General features: G+C 43.8%; 1 pseudogene; it reads left to right on the forward strand.

Moving 5' to 3' along the window:
- Window positions 1-1,929: 1,929 nt before the first annotated feature.
- Window positions 1,930-9,200, forward strand: LOC115017727 (NLR family CARD domain-containing protein 3-like; annotated as a pseudogene).
- The last annotated feature ends 6,336 nt before the right edge of the window (window positions 9,201-15,536 follow it).

Below are 15,536 nucleotides of genomic sequence, written 5' to 3' on the forward strand. Positions count from 1 at the left end.
CTGCTAGCTGGCCTCGGTGTCCCCAACTCAAAATCTGATTGGTTAACGCTACAGTTTTGTCTCTGTTCACTTTAAGCGACAGGCGCCCGCACTGTTGATTCTGAAGGCCTCAGGGCAGATCTCTTGGACCCTGGCAACACATCATGGCTGAAATGTGATTGGATAAAAGCTCTAACATAAAGGCCAGCCCTCCAAATCTCGATCTGAGGCTGGAAGCAGCGCAACCAAGAGGAAAGCTATGAAATGAAGAGAATAGACTCTGGGGAATAATTTAATACATATTTGTGGAAAAAATATATAAAAATTAAATTTATATTCTGATGATGTTTAGGCCAGCAGAGAAGGCCTTGCTGGCCCTGACGGCCCACCACTGCAGGGAGCAAACAAAGACATTTATTCAGGAGTGTTAAACAAATGCAACGTAAGAAGATTCAAACTTTAATCTGTGTCCTGTAGCCAATCAGAGACGGGTCAGACATTCAAACTGTAAGCGGTGTTAAACACAGCAGCCTCAGAAATTTGAAACTATTTGCACTCTCGATAAACGAGCACAAAGGAACAAGTCTGAGGCACTGCCCCCCCCCCCAACAGAACCCCCTGTTTTATTTTATATAACTATATAGCGCCAAATGTGCTCTTTTATTAAATAAACCAAACGCTTATGCTATTTATCTAATTTATGTGCACGTTTCCGTGTTTACGGCGTTGCTTTGCGCATTCACATTCTCTCCGTTTCGCGAACAAATGAGAGAGGAAAGGAGAGGAGAGAACTACAAAGTGCAAAACAGTCAAAAATCCAACACATTAATTATAAATGGAGCGACGTCGACCCCAATGTTCAGAAACTCAGGCGAAAATATCTGCATTTTTTAAACACACAGCCTGAATCAGCAGCAGTGATGCTGGTGTTTGCCCTGCTGGTGTTAGCTCTGCTGGTGTTAGCTCTGCTGGTGTTTGCCCTGCTGGTGTTAGCTCTGCTGGTGTTAGCTCTGCTGGTGTTAGCTCTGCAGGTGTTAGCTCTGCTGGTGTTAGCTCTGCTGGTGTTAGCTCTGCTGATGTTAGCTCTGCAGGTGTTTGCCCTGCTGGTGTTAGCTCTGCTGGTGTTAGCTCTGCTGGTGTTAGCTCTGCAGGTGTTAGCTCTGCTGGTGTTAGCTCTGCTGGTGTTAGCTCTGCTGATGTTAGCTCTGCAGGTGTTAGCTCTGCTGATGTTAGCTCTGCAGGTGTTAGCTCTGCTGGTGTTAGCTCTGCTATAACGTTAGCTCAGCTGATGTTAGCCCTGCTGGTGTTAGCTCTGCTGATGTTAGCTCTACTGATGTTAGCTCTGCTGATGTTAGCTGACTAGATTTGGATTAATTTTTTTGGAGTAGATTTTTTGCGTGTGTTTATGAATTACCTCGCGGGCCGTACATACAAATGCCCCCCAAAGACTTGTGAACGCCCCCCTTTCTAAAATATTGCTTCCAGCGCCCCCCAACGTCCTCTGAACGCCCCCTGGGGGCCAGAATAAGCCATGATTTGATACTCCTATATCCAATCACTTTTGCCTGCCTCCTCCAGCTGTGTCCCGTTCTTGTGATTAGTGTCTGTGTAAATATACACCCGTCTGTCCCATTGTTCCTCATCGGTTTGTCTTCTTCATTACATGGTAAGACCATGTAATGTAATTACATGGTCTTATCCAGAGCAATTTACAGTGAACTAACTACGTGGATAATCTCCCAGGAGCAACTCAGGGTTAAGGGTTAGGGTTAGGGTATCAAACTCACAACAATCTGGTGTTCTGTTTGGAAGCTGTACCACTAAACCACTACGCCATCACCACCCGGTCATACCATGATTGCATTTATGTTACCTGGTGTGGTTCATGCTTCGTCTATGTATCCTGGTGTTCCCTCATGCCATCGTTTCCGTCCTGGTTTGGCCGTTTCGATGAACTTGCCTGGCCCTGGGAGGTCCTCTGAGATTCCAGAAGAATTCAGGCTTCTGGGGAAGAAGTCCAGCCGTTCGAGACGCCGTCAGGCAAGCTATAAGTCTCTAGTCCCTACTGCCAAGCCGCGGCATTCCCCAGTCCCTGCTGTCGTCGAGCAGACCACTGATGCTGTCGTCGAGCTGCGGCAGACCTGTGGCGCTTCTGCCGAGCTGCGGCAGTCCCACAATTTTCCTGCCAAGCTGCGGCAGCCCATAATGCTTCCTGCCGACCTGCAGCAGTCCCCTAATTCTGGTCCCCAGCGATTCCATATCCTGCCGAGCCGACCCCTTCTCCAGTGCTCCCCCAGACTCCCGACGAAACCCCAGTATGGTCTTTGCCTGCCTCCTCCAGCTGTTTCCCGTTTTTGTGATTAGTGTATGTGTGTATATATATATACCTGTCTGTCCGATTGTTAATAATAATATTAATAATACATTTAATTTCTATCGCGCTTTTCTAGAATTCAAAGTTGCTCGTCGGTGTGTCCTCTTCCATGTTACCTGGTGTGGTTGGTCATGCTGTGTTTGCGTCTATGTTACCGGTTTAGGTTCATGCTGTGTCTATATATCCTGATGTTCCTTCGTGTCATAGTTTCCTTCCTGGTTTGTCCCCTCGGTTTTTCATCGTGTTTTTGTATTTCAGCTTATAATAGACTGCTCAGTTTTTGCTTTACATCTTTTGTCTTAAGCTTTGTTAAATAAAGCTTGTTTTTTTGTTGTCTCACAGTTTTCTGAAATTGGGTCCTTCCACTTTACCCCATACCCGTGAAACTCTACGGTTAACATGCTGCACACATCTGCATCAGATAACAGGCTGTTTGTCCTCCACTGATGAGCTGCATGTCACAGTCTGCTCCAGTACTTCTTACCTCAGCCCAGTACTTTTCCACACCCCGCCTCCTTCTCACCTCACCAGCCAGCCACTCCCACCTCATCACCTCACCTTGGGCTCAAGCTGCTGCCAATTAATCAAGCCCTTATTTAAGCCTCTCCCAGTCACTCACTCAGTGCCAGATTGTACTCTGTATCATGCAAGTCTTTCCAGCGCTCTTCCACAAACAGATCTCTCGTTGCCGACCCTGCCTGCCCCCAACCTGCCTGCTTTGCCTGTTTCCCGACTAAGCCTGTTTTGGACCTGTCTGCCTTGCCTGTTTCCTGACCAAGCCTGTTTTGTACCTGTCTGCCTTGACCCTCCGCCCGGCCCCAACTTACCCCTTGCCTGCTACCTATTGGTTGGTCTTTGTGGTTTATTATCATCCTGCTGTGGATCAGTGTACTCGGCCATAACCTGCTCCTAATTACTAATAAAGGTCATTACCAATTATCCTTGGTTCCCTGTGTGCTGCACTTGGGTCCACCCTCGACTTGTTGTGACACTGCATCCAACTATAAAGCCACACTTACATGTTGAGATTATCAGTGTTCTGTAGGATCCACTCACTAATTTCATTTGTTGATTGTTTCTTCAGGAACATTTAGTGCAGTGTGCCGTAAACTCAAGTCAAACCTGAAGAAGAAGTTCCAGTGTGTGTTTGAGGGCATTGCTAAAGCAGGAAAACCAATCCTCCTGAACCAGATCTACACAGAGCTCTACATCACAGAGGGGGGGACAGAGGTCAATGATGAATATGAGGTCAGACTGATTGAAACAGCAGCCAGGAAACCAGACAGAGCAGAAACAACAATCAGACAAGAAGACATCTTTAAAGCCTCACCTGGAAGAGATGAATCAATCAGAACAGTGATGCCAAAGGGAGTGGCTGGGATTGGGGAAACAGTCTTAACACAGCCTACCAGGACATACACTTCACATTTCCCTTCACTTTCAGAGAGCTGAATGTGCTAAAAGAGAAAAGGTTCAGCTTGGTGGAGCTTGTTCATCACTTCTTTACTGAAACCAAAGAAGCAGGAATCTGCAGGTTTGAACAGTTCCCAGTTGTGTTCATCTTTGACGGTCTGGATGAGTGTCGACTTCCTCTGGACTTCCACAACAACGAGATCCTGACTGATGTTACAGAGTCCATCTCAGTGGATGTGCTGCTGACAAACCTCATCAGGGGGAAACTGCTTCCCTCTGCTCGCCTCTGGATAACCACACGACCTGCAGCAGCCAATCAGATCCCTCCTGAGTGTGTGGACATGGTGACAGAGGTCAGAGGGTTCAATGACCCACAGAAGGAGGAGTACTTCAGGAAGAGATTCAGAGATAAGAAGCAGGCCGGCACAATCATCTCCCACATCAAGAAATCACAAAGCCGCCACATCCCAGTCTTCTGCTGGATCAACGCTACAGTTCTGGAGGATGTGTTAAAAACCAGAGAGGGAGGAGAGCTGCCCAAGACCCTGACAGAGATGTACATCCACTTCCTGGTGGTTCAGCCCAAACTGAAGTACGTCAAGTATGATGGAGGAGCTGAGACAGATCCACACTGGAGTCCAGAGAGCAGGAAGATGATCGAGTCTCTGGGAAAACTGGCTTTTAAGCAGCTGCAGAAAGGCAACCTGATCTTCTATGAATCCGACCTGACAGTGTGACATCGATATCAGAGCAGCCTCAGTGTACTCAAGAGTGTTCACACATGTCTTTAGAGAGGAGAGAGGACTATACCAAGACAAGGTGTTCTGCTTCATCCATCTGAGCGTTCAGGAGTTTCTGGCTGCTCTTCATGTCCATCTGACCTTGATCACCTCTGGTGTCAACCTGCTGTCAGAAGAACAAACAACCTTCAGAAGTCTTCAGAGACAAATCTAAACTAACACATCTCTACCAGAGTGCTGTGAATAAGGCCTTACAGAGTCCAAACGGACACCTGGACTTGTTCCTCCGCTTCCTCCTGGGTCTTTCACTGCAGACCAACCAGAAACACCTACGAGGCCTGCTGACACAGACAAGAAGTGGTTTAGTAATCAATCGGGAAACGGACCAATACATCAAGAAGAAGATCGAAGAGACTCCCTCTGCAGAGCAAAGCATCAACCTGTTCCACTGTTTGAATGAACTGAATGATCGTTCTCTAGTGGAGCAGATCCAACAGTCCCTGGTATCAGGAAGTCTCTCCACAGATGAACTGACTCCTGCTCAATGCTCAGCTCTGGTCTTCATCTTACTGTCATTAGGAAAAGATCTGGACGTGTTTGACCTGAAGAAATACTCTGCTTCAGAGGAGGCTCTTCTGAGGCTGCTGCAAGTGGTCAAAACCTCCAACAAAGCTCTGTACGTGCACACATAGCTATCCAAATTACATGTTGTTTTCTTTATTCAGACAAAATGTTTTTTGTAATCGTTTTCTAGACTGAGTGGCTGTAACCTCTCAGAGAGAAGCTGTGAAGCTCTGTTCTCAGTTCTCAGCTGCCAGTCCTCTAGTCTGAGAGAACTGGACCTGCGTAACAACGTGTGTGAGTGTGTGTCCAGTCTGTCAGGCTGTCTGGTCACAGAGGAAGGCTGTGCTTCTTTGGCCTCAGCTCTGAGCTCCAACCCCTCCCATCTGAGAGAGCTGGACCTGAGCTACAATCATCCAGGAGACTCAGGAGTGAAGCTGCTGTCTGCTGGACTGGAGGATCCATACTGAAGACTGGATACTCTCAGGTATGGACAGACAGACTACCAGACTGGACACTCTCATGTATGGACAGACAGACAACAGCAGCTCTCACTCGGTGTCTGTCACTAACTGAGGGACTCTGCTTCATGTTTAATGGTGGATATGAGTGAAGGGGTAAGAAGTTTATTCTGACTTGTTTCTTCCTGCAGGATGGACCATGGTGGACTGCAGACACTGAGACCTGGTGTGAGGAAGTGTGAGTGTGTTTTGAAGTTTGATTCATGAGAACTCAGCTGCACATGTTACACTAGATGTTCACATGTTCTTGGCTGAAGAACAAAGATGAATTCCTCCAGAGTTTTAATCAGGATTCAGCTTCTGTTTATGTGACTGGAAAGATCCTCAAACACAACAAACTGCACACAGTGATCCAACAGAAGTAATAAAGACATTTCATAACAGTGGAACCAACAGAAAGCTAACTTCTTCTTTTGACTCTAATTATAGATATATGCTGATATTATAGAAGAGCTTTGTTGCCTTCAGGTGTTGTTCGCAAGCTCGTACTTCACAAGTCTGACAGATGTTGTGTTCAAGGAGCCTTCAGTTTTCTTCTCTTGACGTGTTTAATAAATCAGTGCTGAAAAACCTACAAGTCATAAACACAACAGGACATAATTAAGGTCACAAAGATGTTGAAAAGTAGAATAAAGTGAGTTGAAGAGGATTGCTGCAGCGTTTTGGATGAGCTGAAGTCTCTCCGTTGCTTTTTTTTGGGAGGCCGGTAAAGAGTGCATTACAATAATCGAGTCGGCTTGAGATAAAAGCATGGATTAGTTTTTCAGCATCCTTTTGATTTATAAATTGTCTGATTTTAGCTATATTTCTAAGGTGGAAGAATTATGTTTTTGTCACCTTGTTTATGTGGGATTTAAAGCTTAGATCTGTGTCTATGATAACACCAAGACTTGTGACTTCAGGTTTAATCAAAGGAGTAAGTTTCCTCATGTTATTCAGCATCATCTCTCTTTTTGTTACAGGACCTACTAGTAGGGTTTCAGTTTTGTTCTCATTTAATTTCAAGAAATTATTGCTCATCCATTTATTTATTGCTGACAGACAGGTGGTGATCGATATTAATAGCTGTAGTATCATTTGGTTCAGCAGAGATGTACAGTTGTGTGTCATCCGCGTAGCTATGGAAGCACACATTGTGTTCTCTAATGATGTCCCCCAGTGGTAGCATGTATAGGGAGAACAGTAATGGCAGCTCCCTTGTGGAACTCCAAAGTCGACATCATGCTTCTCTGACACATGATCTCCAAGCCTGACAAAACACTTTCTCCCTTTGATATATGCTCTGAACCAGAAGTCAGAAAGACCAACCAGTTTTTCTAGACGATTAATTAGGATGTCATGGTCGATCGTGTCAAATGCTGCGCTTAGATCTAGTAGGATAAGAATTAAGATCTTGTTTGTATCAGAGTTTAGTCTGAGGTCACTAATTATTTTAGTCTGAAGCCTGATTGTAATTCCTCCAGGATGTTGTTTTCTTTATGAAAGGAGTTTATTTGGGCCGAGACAATTTTTTCTAGTATTTTGCTGATGAATGGAAGGTTAGATATTGGCCTATAGTTGGTCAGCGTATTATGACCAGGTGGAGGAACTGGAGGTTCAGGGAAGTATGGTTGCTGAAAATGAAGGGACTGGTGTTGGATGAGGATCCGAGTCTGCTGCCAATTCAATTTCAGTCTGGACTGTGGGCAGATAATGAATTGGTGTTAGGGTGAGATGAGTCATTCTGCGGATGAACTTCATGATGTCTAGTGATTGAAAGCGACCTTTATTGACGATGCCAACAGCTGCGCGGTTGTATGAGTGGATGAGGATGACCACTCATGTCGCCAAATGAGGGCGGGAATGACTATGGGCTATAGTTCGTAGAGGGCAGAGAAAGGAGAGAGCAAGGATAGGTCCGGTGGCCAAGTGGAGGAGAACCATCTACCGCCGTAGTAACGTAGTAACCAGTAACCAGTAACTGGAGGAGGGTTCTGCATCAATGAACAGTTTGATGTCTTTGGTCTGAGTTATTTGGACGTCTTAGAAAAGAGAGATAACTTTCCAAGAAAAAAGGAATTTGTGGCATAGTTTCAGCTCCGTTTTACAGGCCTTGTCTGGGACATGGAGGGACGTGAGGGACGTGAGGGACGTGATGGCGGCAGACAAGGACAGTAAGTGTGAGAGGAAGTATCGACCTTGAGGGATGATGTGGATGGCAAAGTTCAAGTGTCTGAGCACAAGTTAGTTTGAAATGAACAAGGAGATTCGGTGGAGTTTCTCCCCTGGGAAGGAGGCTTGGAAGGAGAGAGAATATAGGGTGATTTCTAGGAATTCAATAGATGTCCTGGGTCCTACTGTCTTCCCGATGGAAAGGGCAACGGCGAGCTGAATGAAGGCGGACTCAAGAATTTGATGCCGATGAGGAAAGGGGTGCTGGTGAATGGGCCTTTCATAAAACGGTCTTCGACTTCCTTGGCTAGGAGTCTGTCCACTGTGTCAGGATCGGCAAGGGTTGACTGAAAGTTATGGCAAATAAATGATGACCTTGATGCGTGGGTGGAAACCGTAAGTGAACCCGGTAATGAGGAAGTGGACCAACTGGCGGTCAGATCAAAGGGATGGGGAACAGGAGGAATATGGAGAAGGCACCCCCCGTCCAGCAGTAGCGGCAAATTATTCTACTTCTTAATATTAGTTTCGGTTTTCAACTCGCTCGAATAGCTAACATTTTGTATTGTTTTAGGGAGAAGGAGACAGAGGAGAGGAGAACAGGAAGAGAAGGAGAGCAGGGAGAGAAACAGCCCCCTGTTTCCGCTGCTGGGCCGCGTCAGCCTCCAGTTCCCGCTGTTCCAGCCCTGCCGGCCTCCCCGCCGGCCTGCCCGCCGGCCTCCCCGCTGGCCTCCCCGCCTCCTGCCCCGCCTCCTGCCCCGCCTCCTGCCCCGCCTCCTGCCCCACCTCCTGCCCCGCCTCCTGCGGGCTCGTGTCCTGCTCGTGTCCTGCTCGGTTTGTGTTTGTTTGTTACTTTGTATGCTTGTACTTTGTTAGCTTCGGCTTTTGTTTTAAATAAAGCTCGTTTTTGGTTAACATCATCGTCCAGTGAACTGCATTTGGGTCCTCACCTTCACTACACCGTGACACAATTGGCACGAAGTGAAGAATAAGTAGCAATAGCAGATGACAATGAATTTTGCAGGAGTTACCAGGATGAAATGGATATGATTAAATGTGAGCAATGCAGAAGCAATGCAATGCAGAAGCAATGCTCATGTAGTAATTAGCAGAATACAATAAATATAAGCATAAAGCAATGACTAGTAAGATAAGCAGATGACAGTGAACAGACGACATTTATGAGAAAATAATGAATATGTAAAAGACATTTGCTACCTAAAACAAGTATGTAAGTTACATATTAAAGGTAACTTATACTACTGTTACTGTATTTTATTCTATTGAGTTGTTGTGTACTTGCCACTTTACTTTCTTGCTCTTTTACTGTAACAATGTAAATTTCCCCGTCGTGGGATTAATAAAGGATTTCTGATTCTGATTCTGATAAAGTAAGTCAACGCCTATGAATAGATCATAAACACGCTAAAAGGAGCCTCAGTGCGTCGTATCGGACGCTGAGGGACATTGACGAACAGTACACAAAGGCAAGTTTAAACGTGTGCAGATGAAAATAAGTGAAAAATGAATAAAACAGCGTTATTTTCCAATGTAAAGATACATGATGATACATTCAGTCAATTAATAAATGTTTATCTTAATAAAAAAATCCTTCATTGAATACAATAAACACACATTTTATTTAATTACAAACTAGAAACGTGGACTAATATTGTAATAATGTCGGCAGCCTTGACGCTGTTAAGCGATTTCTGCACGTACATAACTACTTGCACATGCAAATGTCTAAAACTGGGGGTCCGGGGTCTGTGGGGGAACTCCAGGTCTGCAGGTTGATGATATTAGACAACAGACTGACCCCAAGGCTGTTTGTACCCATCATGCATCAGGGCTCAACAAAGACCTCACACAGTTTGAAACCTGGAGACTGTTGATACCGTCACCGGAGCAACGGGCTTTGTTTCTCTTTTGGTTTATCAGCAATTCTGCTGTGATTGGTCCTGAAGGCGGTTTGACCTCTGACCTCTGTGCTGCTGCTGACGTAAATCCTGCAGTGTGTGTGTGTGATGCTGTATACTGCAGCTGATTATGTCTTTTGGTTTTCAATGAATCGTCTTTTTACGGTGAAACACAACATCAGCAGGCATTCACACACACACACACACACACGCACACAGACACACACACACACACACACACACACACACACACACATACACTGTCAAAAGGTGGTGTGTGTGTGTGTGTGTTGTGTTCCAGAGAGAAGCTTTCAGCAGTAATTAAAGCTCATTAAAGTTTATTGAAACCATTTAAAAACTGGCAGCTCAGGCTCCCAATGCTCCGCCAGCTGCTGCTTCCTGTTTATTAAAGAAAACGCTCGCTTTCTTAGCGAGACGGAGAGGTGTGTGACATCATCACAGCTTCCTGTCATAGACTGAAGGCAGACTCACCTTCATAACACACAATTACATACACTGAAACTGCTCATGCTGGGGTTCAATAAGAGCGATATGAGTCATAATTCAGTGAGATGTGAATATTGATATCATCCATGTGACTTACACGACCCGACGGAATCTTTACGTCTCATGTCCATCCACAATAAACGTCCATGAATCCACTTTTAATAGAGACTGTAAACACAAAGCGGACGCAGCTGAACACACTGCCTGATTAATCCCCAAAGCGTCGCACACTTGCCTTGATGTGGTCAAAGAAACAGAAACTAAAATATAGTGACGAAACGCTATATTATTCTATTCAGATCCTTTACTGAAGTAAAAGTACTAAAACCACACTGAAAATACTTCACTACAAGTAAAAGTACTGCACTCAAAACCTACGTACTGTATGTTGTAGTATTACCAGTAAAATATAGTTAAAGTACTTAAAGTAAAAGTACTGATTGTGCAGTAAATGTAAAGCTGTAAAAAGTACAATATTTATCTAGCAGGAAATGTAAAGTACTACGAATACATAAGTTGTATACATACAGGAGTTGAGTAAATGTACTTTGGTTACTTTCCAACACGGACTATACACGGTGTGTGTGCGTGTGTGTGTGTGTAACTCTGCCGTCAATCATCAGCACTCATTAAGGTTTAATTCCTGAAAGCTTTTTTTAACAAAGAGTTAATAAATGAAAGGAGCTGCTAATCTGACTGCAACAGCTGCTACACACACACACACACACACACACACACACACACACACATACACACACACACACATACACACACAAGCTGTGTGGTTGTAATTATGTCGGCTTGTGGAACACGTTCACTCCTGGCTCCAGATGTTAAGAGTTCCAGCTGGAAGTGAAAAAGATGGAAACAGATGCTGATGTGTCTGCAAGACCAAAACACGTTGCTTCAGAATCTGTGAAACTCAAGTACACTTGTGTTTTTAGTATCTTATTGAATTTAAAACTGTTCATGTTTTCAGTGTATTAAGTTACTTTTGTGGTTTATTTTATTTGCTTTGTTGGCTTTTATTGTGACGTCTGCTCTTATGTATCATCAAACCTACTTACATTTACCACAGTGCAAATATTCACGTTGTCATTTACCTTTGGATTTATTAACATGGATTTACACACTGTTTATATTTCTGTTTTCTATGAAGAGGGATTGCATTGTTGTCAAACGTCCTGTAGACATTACCATTACCATTGCACTGCCCTCGTTCCCACTGCTACTTGCATATTCCACTGATATTGCACACACACACACACACACACACACACACACACACACACACACACACATACACACACACACACACACACACACACACATACACACACACACACACACATATATATAAATAAATGATGAGTTTGCGCTCACGGATACATTCGGTGAGTTTTGGTGAGAAACACTTCATTTCAAAATAGACTTTGATTGTTTACAAGAATCATAAAGGCTTTAGAAAACGTTTTACTGACTTTGAATTTAACTTAATGTGAATACTTGGGGAAAGAAGTGAAAACCAAGGTCATGTGCCTTGTTGAAAACATCCATAGATTGAGTGTTGACTCCCGCGGTACCTCAGGGTAGTATTCTTGGTCCCCCAGTCTTTCTCCGGAACAGTAATGACTTCCTGGCAGCCTTTAAACAAGCTTAGTGTCTCTCGTATGCAGACGATACAATCAATTTCTACTCTGACGAACATTAAACTCTTTTCTGACTTTCATTCCTTATTTGGCTGCTTTCACACATACCACATAATGTTACAAATATCAGATATCTTGGTGTTTATCTCGACACCCTCCTCACATTCAAAGCTTATGTTCAGAGTTTTATAAAAAATAGTTGAATAAGAAACATCTCAAGATTCAAGATATTTATTGTCACATGCACAGTTAAACAGACAGTTATACCGTACAATGAAAGTCTTACTTTGCTAATCCACCGACAGCCATAAGATAAAGATACAATTAGAAGTAAAAGTAAAAAGAGATATACAAAATATAATAATAAATAAAGAGGTAAAAAGTATTACATACGTTCACAGTACAGTGATAATACTGTGAAATAATGCACGATTGGTTTACAACATTAAGGCAGACAACAAACGAAGTGCACCATGCATCGTTCAAATATTGAGGTACAGCTTATCCAGAATGCAGCAGCCGGACTGGTCTTCAATCTACCCAAGTTCTCCCACACTACACCGCTTCTCCGCTCCCATCACTGGCTACCAGTGGCGGCCCGAATCCGCTTCAAGACTCTGGTGCTGGCCTACCGTGCTGTGAATGGATCAGCCCCTTCCTACATCCAGGCCATGGTCGAACCAGACACCCCAGCGCGTTTACTTCGCTCTGCGTCCACTAATCGGCTCGCCACTCCCTCACACAGTGGGACCCAGATTCCCATCAAACAAAACCCACCTGTTTGCTATCCTGCTCCAACATGGTGGAACGACCTCCCCATTGATGTCAGGACAGCAGAAGGTCTTCACACCTGCAGACTGAACACTCACCTGTTTCGACTGCACCTCAGTGAATGAAGAAAACAAAATAACTGTTCTTTGTATGTTGTACTTGTATCTGGTTTGGCTTATTTGTAGCTAAAAGTTGAATTTGGATTCTATTGTTTCTGTATGTTGCACTTATGTTGTACTTCAAACTGGCTATTTGAAGACAGTGTTCACTTATACGATTGTACCTATTTGAAGCGATTATACTTACAAGATTCTTGATGTTCAGACTTGTATCTCCATGATTGTTTGCACTTTTTGTACGTCGCTTTGGACAAAAGCGTCAGCTAAATGAACTGTAATAATGTAATGTGATGGATTTACAGGTCGTTACTCTCTGTCTCATACTCACTGTTTTCAAACCTGTTTGCATATCAGAAAAATATATTTATTACATCTGTTCTACACGCTTAATTACTGCACAACCTGTTTACATCACAGATTATACCTTTCACTATTGACGACTCAGCACAGTATTATATTTAGCTTATATTTTGAATTATATTCCTATAATTTAGCTGCTGCAGCAGCTAAAATATATTTACAGGAGCAGAATCCTCCACAGAGGTCTTCTCCTCTCTGGTGGTGCAGCAGCAGTGCATGATGGGAGTTCTTCTCTCCTCCTCTCTAATTCAAAGGTTAAACATCAGAGTTTCTCCTGCACACTGTTCAGCTTCCGCTAAAGTTTGTCAGCTTGTTTCTCTGAGAACTTAAGATCCAGACGTCCGAAGACTAAAATCCATCATCCTTCAAATATAGAGTTAAAACACCAAGATGTAGAACGTGTCTTAAAACTGGATAAAAGAGAGGAAACGTTACCTCCAGGAACATTATACATGTCTCTGTCTCACTACATATACAACACAGGACTGATGACACCATGACAGGAGAGAGAGGAACGTTACCTTCAGGAACATTACACATGTGTCTGTCTCACTACATATACAACACAGGACTGATGACACCAGGACAGGAGAGAGAGGAAACGTTACCTTCAGGGACATTACACATGTCTCTGTCTCACTATATATACAACACAGGACTGATGACACCATGACAGCAGAGAGAGGAAACGTTACCTTCAGGAACATTGCACATTTCTCTGTCTTACTACATATACAACACAGGACTGATGACACCATGACAGGAGAGAGAGGAAACGTTACCTTCAGGAACATTACACATTTCTCTCAACTCAATACATATACAACACAGGACTGATGACACCATGACAGGAGAGAAGAAACGTTACCTTCAGGATTATTACACATTTCTCTGTACTCATTACATATACAACCCAGGACTAATGACACCATAACAGGTGAGAGAGGAAACGTTACCTTCAGGGACATTACACATGTCTCTGTCTCACTACATATACAACACAGGACTGATGACATCATGACAGGGGAGAGGAAACGTCACCTTCAGGGTCATTACACATTTCTCTGTCTCCCTACATATACAACACAGGACTGATGACACCATGACAGGTGAGAGAGGAAACGTTACCTTTAGGGACATTACACATTTCTCTGTCTCACTACATATACAACACAGGACTGATGACACCATGACAGGAGAGAGAGAAAACGTTACCTTTAGGGACATTACACATTTCTCTGTCTCACTGCATATACAACACAGGACTGATGACACCATGAAAAGAGAGAGAGGAAACGTTACCTTCAGGGACATTACACATGTCTCTGTCTCACTACATATACAACACAGGACTGATGACACCATGACAGGAGAGAGAGGAAACGTTACCTTCAGGGACATTACACATGTCTCTCAACTCAATACATATACAACACAGGACTGATGACACCATGACAGGAGAGAAGAAACGTTACCTTCAGGATTATTACACATTTCTCTGTACTCATTACATATACAACACAGGACTAATGACACCATAACAGGTGAGAGAGGAAACGTTACCTTCAGGGACATTACACATGTCTCTGTCTCACTACATATACAACACAGGACTGATGACACCATGACAGGTGAGAGAGGAAACGTTACCTTTAGGGACATTACACATTTCTCTGTCTCACTGCATATACAACACAGGACTGATGACACCATGACAGGGAAGAGGAAACGTCACCTTCAGGGACATTACACATTTCTCTGTCTCACTACATATACAACACAGGACAGATGACACCATGACAGTAGAGAGAGGAAACGTTACCTTCAGGGACATTACACATGTCTCTGTCTCCCTACATATACAACACAGGACTGATGACACCATGACAGGTGAGAGAGGAAACGTTACCTTTAGGGACATTACACATTTCTCTGTCTCACAACATATACAACACAGGACTGATGACACCATGACAGGAGAGAGAGGAAACGTTACCTTTGGGGACATTACACATTTCTCTGTCTCACTACATATACAACACAGGACTGATGACACCATGACAGGAGAGAGAGGAAACGTTACCTTCAGGGACATTACACATGTCTCTGTCTCACTACATATACAACACAGGACTGATGACACCATGACAGGAGAGAGAGGAAACTTTACCTTCAGGGACATTACACATGTCTCTGTCTCACTACATATACAACACAGGACTGATGACACCATGACAGGAGAGAGAGGAAACTTTACCTTCAGGGACATTACACATGTCTCACTACATATACAACACAGGACTGATGACACCATGACAGGTGAGAGAGGAAACGTTACCTTCACGAACATTACACATGTCTCTATCTCACTACATATACAACACAGGACTGATGACACCATGACAGGAGAGAGAGGAAACATTACCTTCAGGAACATTACACATGTCTCTGTCTCACTACATATACAACACA

This window comes from Cottoperca gobio, chromosome 13 (genome assembly GCF_900634415.1).
Source record: "Cottoperca gobio chromosome 13, fCotGob3.1, whole genome shotgun sequence".
Lineage (NCBI taxonomy): Eukaryota > Metazoa > Chordata > Actinopteri > Perciformes > Bovichtidae > Cottoperca > Cottoperca gobio.